General features: G+C 50.6%; 1 long non-coding RNA gene across 1 annotated transcript; it reads left to right on the forward strand.

The window, feature by feature from the left end:
- Window positions 1–81: 81 nt before the first annotated feature.
- LOC128109137 (uncharacterized) lies at window positions 82–6,838 on the forward strand. The gene is made up of 3 exons (XR_008217683.1): window positions 82–389; window positions 4,893–4,982; window positions 6,222–6,838. It is a non-coding gene; the product is annotated as an uncharacterized LOC128109137 (long non-coding RNA).
- Window positions 6,839–9,443: the final 2,605 nt, after the last annotated feature.

Consider the following 9,443-nt stretch of genomic DNA (forward strand, 5'->3'; position numbering starts at 1 on the left):
GCCAATTCCCTGTTGGGTCCCGCCCCTGCTCCGGTCCTATTGGGGGAATTCAATTTTTGGGCCCCGCCCCCGCTAAACTCCCGCCCCGCACCGTCCAGGGGTGTTGGGTATTGTAGTTTGGGGGGCTGCTGCCGCGGTGTCCTCGTCCTCCTCGGGTGGTCTTCGGCAGGATGAAGGCTTTAAGCCGAAGTCCAGGAGGGTGCCACAAGCCGGGCAAATAGCCTGGGATCGTATAAGCCCTGAAAGGTCCAGACAGCCCCTCCCCGCCTTCCTTTGTTCCTGAGACCACATCCTTTCTCCGGACTCCACCCACTACTGGCTTCAGTATTCAGGCTTGCTCCGCCTACTCTCACAGCGCTTGCGGGACACCTGGTCTTTGCCATCTCAGGGTAAGTACTGGATGACTAGCAGCATCTTGACCCTGTATCGAGTCGCCAAGGACCCTCTGAGATGGAGCAGGATCAATCATACCGGTAGTACGTCTTCCCCTGCCCATACAGCATGCTTCGTAGTCCTAAACATGGACCATGAACTTCACAACCCTCAACAAATGGGGGAAACAGAAGGCCCCAAAGAGCCAATATTCCCAAGATCAAATAAGGAGTCAGCCAGAAGACCCAAGACCTCAGACCCAGTAGAGAAAGCCACCCCGCGCGTCCGGCCCTGGAGGCTGTGGAGCTGCCCTACCGGTCTAGGTGGAGACAAAAGTGGGGTGGAGCCTAAACTGGGGTGGAGCCTGGCTAGATAGAGTCTGGAATCCTGCTTGATAAGTAAAAACTGTAAGTCAAATAAAAACTATAAGAGCACCAATTTATTTATTTTGTGTGTGTCGTGTACCAGATTATAATATCCATAACAACTCAATGAGATTCCAATTGTCCCATTATACAGATGAGGACAAAAGCCTATAGGTAATGGAGCTACAGTTTATACCACCTAGCCTTGATTCTAATCTGTGCTTCTAACGTCTCTAACGTGGGATTGTGGGAACCGAGTGGGTCTTGTTGTCTCAGAGAGCTCCAGGTCAGAGTTCTCCAAGACCACCCTGTACACACCTGGAGAGAGGCCCCGTGCCCATTCTGAGAGTCTTCTCTATGTGTCTGTACATTCGTTTCCTCCCACACTCAAGAGATGGTCCTCTCATCTTATGTATTGGTAAATGAGACCGAGAGAAGACAGTCGCTTGCGGGTCAGGCGGAAGAAGTACCCAGCGTGGAGGCTGGCGTTCCAAGCCCTCTCCTTGGCCTAGATACCAGCTTACACTCCAGAATGAGGATGAAGGCTCTCCAAGGCCACATCAGGCGTACTGAAAACCTTGCATCCCTGGGGACCGACCCTTCCCTCTGGACACGCCTAAATCCCTTCAGGGTCTCAGGATCCGCTTGAGTGGCAGCTGTCTGCTCCAGTGAGCCGTCTGCTCAGCGCTAAAGCCCGACTGCCTGTTTAGAGCTTGTGCTCCTTCACTGTGGTGTAGGCAGGTCAAGCCCTGGCCCGCCTTTGGTCTGACCTACCCCACCTCTTTGTCTTCCTTCTTGCAAGGGATGGTGCCATGCAAAGGGGGGGAGGTGTCTGGTGGTGGTGATGGTGATCTGGGCATCAGAGGGTGACCCAGGGCAGGTGGTGAGGAACTATATAACCACAGGCAGGGAAGAGTAAACGCCCTGTGAGAATGCCCAGCAGGTGCTGTACATCAGATCACCAAGATAACCACTATGTGAGATGGCCTGATTCTACAAGGAGGGAGCTGAAACCCAGGGAGGTATTGGCGCCATCACCCCGGAATTCTGCCCAGTACCAAAGCACCTCTCCTAACCTTGGTGTTTCTAAGATGGAAGAAATCTTGGAGGGTTTCTTAGAAGTGGTGATATGCTAAATATTATTGAAGATGAGTATGAAGAAACTCATCTGATGGAAAAGGAAGTGTATGAGCAAAGGCTGGGAGGCTGGTGAGTGAGAAAAGGAGGTGAAGGGGTAGGTAGGATAGGAAATAGCGGTGGTGATGTTTGTGAAGAGCCCTGAGTGCCAGATGAGAAGGATGAATGAATTTTGAAGCACCTGGGAGGCCTGAGTTTCTATCTGCTCATCTGTAAAAAATGCAGGACTGACTGAGGACTCACTGGCTCCCAGCCCTCCAAAGGGCTATAACAGGAAGGCTCTGGATTCTTCCACATCCAACCCTGCCCTGGCAGAGTTCGGGAGGAGTGGCTGAAACAGCTCACGGGCCAAGGGTAATATTTTGCTCCAAAGCTCAAGTCCAAAAATGATGATTTTTACCATGCTGGCAGCAACGGTTCCCTGACTCACTCTGCCCCCGCCCCCTCGACACCCCACCACCACCACCACCACCACACCTGGGGCCAAGCAAGAGGCAAGGAAAGTTATGTTTTCTGGTCCCAGTTCTGCCTTATTCGGGGCCTGAGGCTTCTCAGAGCCTTGGTTTCCTCCTCTGCACAATGGAGGTGTTTTTCTAAGCATCCCACCAGTCTGGACAACATAAAATCACAAGCCATTCAGGAAGATCTTAACCTTAGGCTATGCCGATACGTGGCCGTCGGGGGCTATAAGGCTAGCTGAGGTCTGATCCTGGGAGTGCGAGCTAGTCTAGGAGGCTGCGGAGCAACAGAAAGAACTGGGGAGTGACAGGCGGGTTGGTGACTGGTGGCGCAGCAGAAGCAGGAGGAGAGAAGGTATCTGGATCCCCAAGGCTGCGGAGAGCAAAGCTTAGATTGGTGTCCAAGAGACTGGAGGAAAGGCAGCTCGCAGACAGCGAGAGGCAGCGGATAAGAACAATGAGAATAAAAGGGAACTGTCAGGCAAACAAGGCTGGACCAAGGTCTGAGAGAGAACTGGTTCTTTGATGGGACCCCGCTGGGCCCTTTCTCTTCATGGGAAGAGCTGGAGGCCCCCAAGGTCACCGCCAGTAGCTTGAGGAGCAGCACTGATGGATGACCTGTTTCTCAAACCGGTTTGGCAAGGTCATCTCATCCATGATGTCATCTAGCCCGTGTGCGTTGTCTCCAGGCAACTGTGCTTAACAAACTCCTGTCTTTGGAGGAGAGGAGGGGCTATGAAACACCTACTGGGCGGAGTGGACATCAGAAGAACAGCCCAGGGACAAAGGGGAGGGTTTCATGTGGGCCAACCTGGACCTCCTATGACTTTAAAGGGGTTCCTGGTGCTGGGAGAAGGAGGGCCTGGTTCACTGGGATACATCTGGTGATTTGGATCCTGGTCCTCAGTACGTGTGTGGCAGTTACGTCACAAGGACCCTTGAAGGTTGAGGCCTGTGAGATGTCACCCTTACGGGGATGAGGTGGTCCCAGTAAGCCTAAGTCCTCTGACACCCACAACTCAAAGTCAGACCCTTGTTCCTAGTCACTAATCAGCTGCCCTTTGGGAGGGTGGTCCATGTGACACTTTGCCAGATTTTTAAAAAGAGAATTCTCTTACTGCTCGTGAATTCAGGAGCTGGGTCTCGCCATCCCAAAATTCAAGATGTGCACTTCATGATACAGGTAGGTAACCTGAGTCCCAGAGAGGGCGAGGAACAGGCTTCAAATCACACAGCAAGTCAAGAGTAGAGCCACTATGGACTCTAGCCTCTTAAACACCTTTCTTTCCCAGGGTCTGATCCACCCAAGTATGAAATAACATCAGTCCTGGCACATATTGAGCACCTACTGTGTACACTTGAGTTGTTTAAGCCTGCACACGCTGTCAAGTAGGTGCCAGGATATGTCCACTTTACAGACTAAAACAACTGGAGTTTAGAGACAAGGAGATCCCCATCCAAGTTGACATTGCATGTTGATGGAGGGCTGGCATTTGAATGCAGATGCCTGGGCCTTTCCCCTTCAGCAGACCCAGGAACCCTTAATGGATGCATGAAGAGCCATGGATGGGGAGGCAGATGGCTCCGGAGGCAAGCAGTATAGACTCCAAGCTTCTGTGCAGTCTGGTCCTGTGGGGACCTGTAGGAAAGTGCTAAAACTGCAGAGGGGCCTCTGAACCTTCCCAGAGGAGGCGGCCGTGGTGGGAGGGAGTGCTTAGCGCCAACCTCAGAGCCAAGTGTAGACGTGGCTGCAGGACCAGCTGCAGGCAGGGTGGGGCCCAAAGCCACATCCAGCCTCCCAGCCCTGTTCCCAGCCACTCACTTGCCAGCCCAGACCCTGCCTGCTCCTCTTATGCCCCATCTGGATTTGAGATGAGGACTTCGGGCCTAATAATAGCCAAATGGCAGTGTCTGGAGCTGTAGTCAGTGGGGGGGGGGGGGACGCTGGGGGGCCCCATCCTCTCATGCTGGCCTTGAATAGCCTTCAGAACCTTAAAAATATAGAAAGTGCTTATGGAAAAAAAAAATCAAAGCTCAGCCACAGTAACTCACTTATCCCTCACGACCACTCGATGGGATAAAGCTATTCTGAGTCCTTTTGATGGACTAAAGCAACTGAGAGCCACACAGTTAAGCAACTTGCCCCTGATGACGACTAAATTTGGTAGCCAGTGGTTGCTTAGACCCCTAAGTAACTGTGCCGTGTCCCTCTGGGCCCAGGGCTAAGCAGTAGCAAGGGTATTGCCCACAGCCATGCTAAGCAATTTCCAATCAAGTCCCACAGCATTGGAGGTAGGCCCTAAGTTGTTAAGATGAATAATTAATTAATAAGGATGAGAGAGAAGAGTCACTTGCCCAAGGTTATGCAGCTATGGTGGCAGGAGTCGGGGCCCAACCCCAGGAGGCTTCAGGTGTCAGTATCTTAGCTCCTGGAATAAGACAAGCCTGTAGTGAGGGCCTTGCCTCTCGCTGTGTGGCCATGACAAGTAGCTGGAGTCTGCTTCCTACTTTGTGGAAAAGTGTTTGCTGGAATAGTGTTATTTTACCTTCTGTTTTACAGTTCCTGTTCTGGTTCTTCTCATCCATTGAAAGAGCTCCAAAGGCTTGAGGTCATGGCCACTGATCAGGGCCATCCACTCTCCAGCTCGAGGTAAGTCTGGTTCAGGAGCATAAGGCTGCCGGTCCTGTAAGGCAGAAGCGGGGAAAGGGAGGCAGTTACATTTATGTTAATCACTGCCCTCTTGGTCCAGTCTTGCTCACTGTGACATGGGATCTGCAACATTCTCACAGAGCCCTCATTCTGACCTACAAATCTAGGGGCCAGTACTTTGTTTTTTTTATTTTTCCTATTTTTAAAATTTTTGTATGTATTGGTGTGCATGCAGTGCCCCAGGTGGCCAGAAGAGGGCGTCAGACCCCCTGAAACTGGAGTTACAGATGGTTGTGAGCTGTCATGTGGGTGCTGGGAATTGAACCCAGGTCCTCCACAGGAACAAGTGCTCTAAACCACTGAGCTTTTTCTCTAGGCCTAGAGGCCAGTATTTTAAGAAGCGCTGGGATCAAGTCCTTCTCTGTGAGTCAGAAGTCAGCCATCCATATGGCTCATTCGGTGGTGTCTCCCAGCTTTCATAGGCGATTGGCTTCTCTGTGTAGCCCTTCAACTTGTCCATGTGTGCCCAGGATGTCCTGGTGCATTCATGGCACACCAGGTCATGAGCAAGTTCTGAAACAAGTAGATTCAGAACTCAGAACCAAGGCTGGGTGGCAGAACATACTACCACGGGAGACGGGGGCAGAACATATGGCCACGCGAGACACAGCACTTCAAAACAAAACAAAAAGCCACGGGTGAGGGCATTCCAGGTTCAGCCGGTGTGTGTGTAAATGTCCTGATGTAATCCTGGGACACAGGGGCTCTTTTGCAGGATCTTAGTCTTGTAAATAAAGTAATTTAAAATGGATCCAGAAGGAAACTTGATGACAATTTTATTAGTGTTTGAGAAAGAAAGCAACAGGGCAGGCAAGCTGGAGCTCCCCACGGCTGTTGGGGGGGGGGGCGGTGCAGGGGTGGGGGTGGGGGTAGCAAACAAGAAAAAGGGAGCTCCGCCATCCGAGTTGTGTGTCAAAAGCAGCAGCGTGAGCAAAGGAAAGCGCAGGCAAGCCTGAGTGAGAGTGAGCGTAGTGTGTGGAAATGGAAGATGGGGAAGGGGGACCACGCCACAGAGGGGGCTCTGCAGTGAGAGCCTGCCAGCACCTGTATTGAGGGAGAGGCCTTTGCACCAGGCAGAACAGTTAGTCCTCCAGGCCCTTCCTTTCTTCTTGTCACCAGGGCAGGGGTATCAAGAGAGGCTGGTCTTTAGGTCATAAAACAGAATTTTCTCCTTACCAGATCTCCAGCCTTGTCTGGGCAATGGAAGTACCTGCTGTCTGCATCAGACGGGTTTTTCAACCACTGACCAAGCCGTCTGGAAACTGGTTGCTACAGTGTCTCAGAAGAAGCTGACATACTGAGATTCATACTCCGAAACAAGCCCAGGGAAGTGATAGCTGCAGAGGGCCCTTTTCATTCCCTTCCTCCCTGCCTGGCGCCCTCTATCTTTAAGGCAAGACTAGGATTCTGCCTGTGCTGGCTAATTTTTTTTTTTTTTAAATGTCAACTTGACACAAGCTAAAGTCATCAGAGAGGAGGAAGCCGCAGTTGAGGAAATGCCTCCATAAGATCAGGCTGAAGGCAAGCCTGTAGACATTTTCTTAATTAGTGATTGGTGGAGTAGGGCCCAGCCCATTGTGGGTGGCACTATCCCTGGGCTGCTGGTCCTGGGTTCTATAAGAAAGCAGGCTGAGTAAGCCTTGGGAAGCAAGCCAGTGAGCAGCTCTCCTCCATGGCCTCTGCATCAGCTCCTGCCTCCAGGTTCCTGCCCTGTGTGAGTCCCTGTCCTGACTTCCTTCAGTGACGAGCAGTGATGTGGAATGGTTAGCCGAATAAACCCTTTCCTTCCCCACTTACTTTTGGTCATGGTGCTTCATCACAGCAATAGAAACACGAATAAGACAACACCTCTGCTTTCTCTGAGTTCAAAGGGTGAGAGAGAAGTGGTGTGTGGGTAGGAAAGGTGAGGGCAACAAGGATCGAACAGAGGAGCCCCTGCTCTCCTACCAAACACGGTGATCTTAGTTCAGAAAACTGAGAATCTGGGCCAGCAAGATGGCTCAACAGGCCTGCTGCCAAGTCTCCTGGCTTGAGTTCTGATTCTCAGAATCCTTATGGTGGGAGAAGAGAACGTCTTCCACAGATTGTCCTCTGACACCTCCCCACACACGACACATATACACATTAACTGAATAAATGTAATTAAAGAAAGGTAATAAGAATTCTAAGACGGTGGAACAGAGAGCTAACCGGTGTTGGCCTGTGATCTGCACAGCCTTGACCAGTCCTGTCTGGACAGAGGTAAGAAAGGAGAGTTTTTAGGCCGGGCGGTGGTGGTGCATGTCTTTGATCTCAACACTCAGGAGGCAGAGGCAGGCGGATCTCTGTGAGTTCGAGGCTAGCCTGGTCTGCAGAGTGAGTTCCAGGACAGCCAGGGCTACACAGAGAAACCCTGTCTTGAAAAACAAAAAGACAAAAACAAAAAACAAAACAAAACAAAAAAAAGTTTGCCCTGCAGGCTGCTGGGAGCCATGGAAAGTTTTTGAGCTAGGTCTGATTAGATCTGATTTGCATAAGCCCTAATTGTTGGCTCTAAACCACATGGAATGGTTTGTGCCCTCTGCACAGGTGGCCTGCTTCCTTTCCCTTTTTATTTTACTGTTCAAGAGCCATCAGCGACTTCTGCTCTGTAGCAGACTCACCCCAAACTCTGACCAGACAGACCCTCGAGGTTCTTCAAAATCTTCCTTCACTGGATGTAAATTGATGTCAACACAGGCTGCCGGCTGAAGCCCAGAGAGATGAACTAACCGAAGAGCATCTAACCGTCCAGAAATGCACACTGGCTGTGGAATTCCTCTCTCCTGAGGTCGGCCCACTCAGCCCCTGAGGAAGATGCATTTTCACTGTACACAGGGTATCTCCCAACCTAGCTTTGAGTCATACACAATAAGTCAGTGTATGTCTGTGGTGGTATGTTCCTCTAGCACATATCTTCCAGGGTAAAGTGCGTGTCATAATATAGGCTCACTGAGCATCCTCTGGCTTCTCCTCCCTCTAGGCATTCACCAGCCCCACAGCATGCACTGACTCCTCCACAATAAATAAATAACAATGATAATAAAAATCAAGGAATTCACATAGTAACCCTTGGGACCTTGAAATAACATGCCCTAGTTGTTGCCATGGACCAACCAGGGCTCCTGAAGCCAATAAACCACACCTCCTTTGTGGGCACGGAGGCTCCTAATTGTCTGGAACTCCAGTGGCGGGGGATTTGATGCCCTCGTCTGACCTTGGCGGGTACCATTCATTCACGTGGTACACATGCATGCAGGCAAACACACATGAAAATAAATAAAAAAAGCCAGCGGTGGTGGCCCACGCCTTTAATCCCAGCACTTGAGTTCAAGGCCATCCTGGTCTACAGATCGAGATCCAGGACAGGCACCAAAAACTACACAGAGAAACCCTATATTAAAAAAAAAAAAAAAAAAAGAAAGAAAGAAAGAAAGAAAGAGAGAAAGAAAGAGAGAAAAGAAAAAGAAAGTCCTTTCCATAGTGTCTGCCTGAAGCTCCCGAAAATTAGTATAGGCACCCTGTCAACAGTGGTTATTACCAGAGCAGATTTAATTGTTCTTTGCTCCCTCGGACTCTGATCTCCATGAAGCCAATGGTGGAAGGGTGTCCACGAAGCCAGTGGTAAAATGGTCTTTCTCAAAACAGGTCTGGAATAGGGTCTAACATCAAAGAAGTGGAACAGCTCATTTGGGGAGCTTCTCCAAGACACTTCCCTGGAGGCTGCTGCTGCCCATCGGAGAGGTGGGTAGGAGCTTCGACTGGGTCAGCTCACTTGCAATTAGAGAGCAATTTAGTCACTAGTTGATTGATGCAAAGAGGGGTTGGAAAAGAATCAGGAAGCCTCAGAAGTGGGGTATCTTAGTTATTATTCTATTGCTGTGAAGAGACATCATGACCAAGGCAACTCAGAAAAGAAAACACTTAACTGGGGGCTTGCTTACAGTTTCAGAGGTTTAGTTCATTATCATCATGGAAGGAAGCAAGGCAGGCATAGTGCTGGAGAAGTAGCTGAGAGCTACATCCTGATCTGAAGGGGGGGGGACGACACGGGGGGGGGGGGGGGGGGACACGGGACATGACACACGACTGAACCAGGTGTGGGCTTTAGAAACCTCAAAGCCCACCACAGTGACATACTTCCTCCAACAAGGCCACACCCCCTAATCCTTCTCAAACAGTGCCACTCCCTGATGGCTAAGCATTCAAATACATGAGCCTATGGGGGCCATTCTTATTCAAGCCACTATAGGGGGCCTCTCAAAATTTTCAAGGAAAACATTGGGAGAAAGCCATGAGTAATCCCCAGGATAACTTTTGGGAAGCCCTTCTGTGTTACTGAAGGAGGCTTAAATGCCCAGCGGCACCCTAAAAGTGTTTTGG

The sequence above is a fragment of the Peromyscus californicus genome, unplaced genomic scaffold (genome assembly GCF_007827085.1).
Source record: "Peromyscus californicus insignis strain IS unplaced genomic scaffold, ASM782708v3 Scaffold_13__1_contigs__length_99412109, whole genome shotgun sequence".
In the NCBI taxonomy this organism is placed as follows: domain Eukaryota; kingdom Metazoa; phylum Chordata; class Mammalia; order Rodentia; family Cricetidae; genus Peromyscus; species Peromyscus californicus.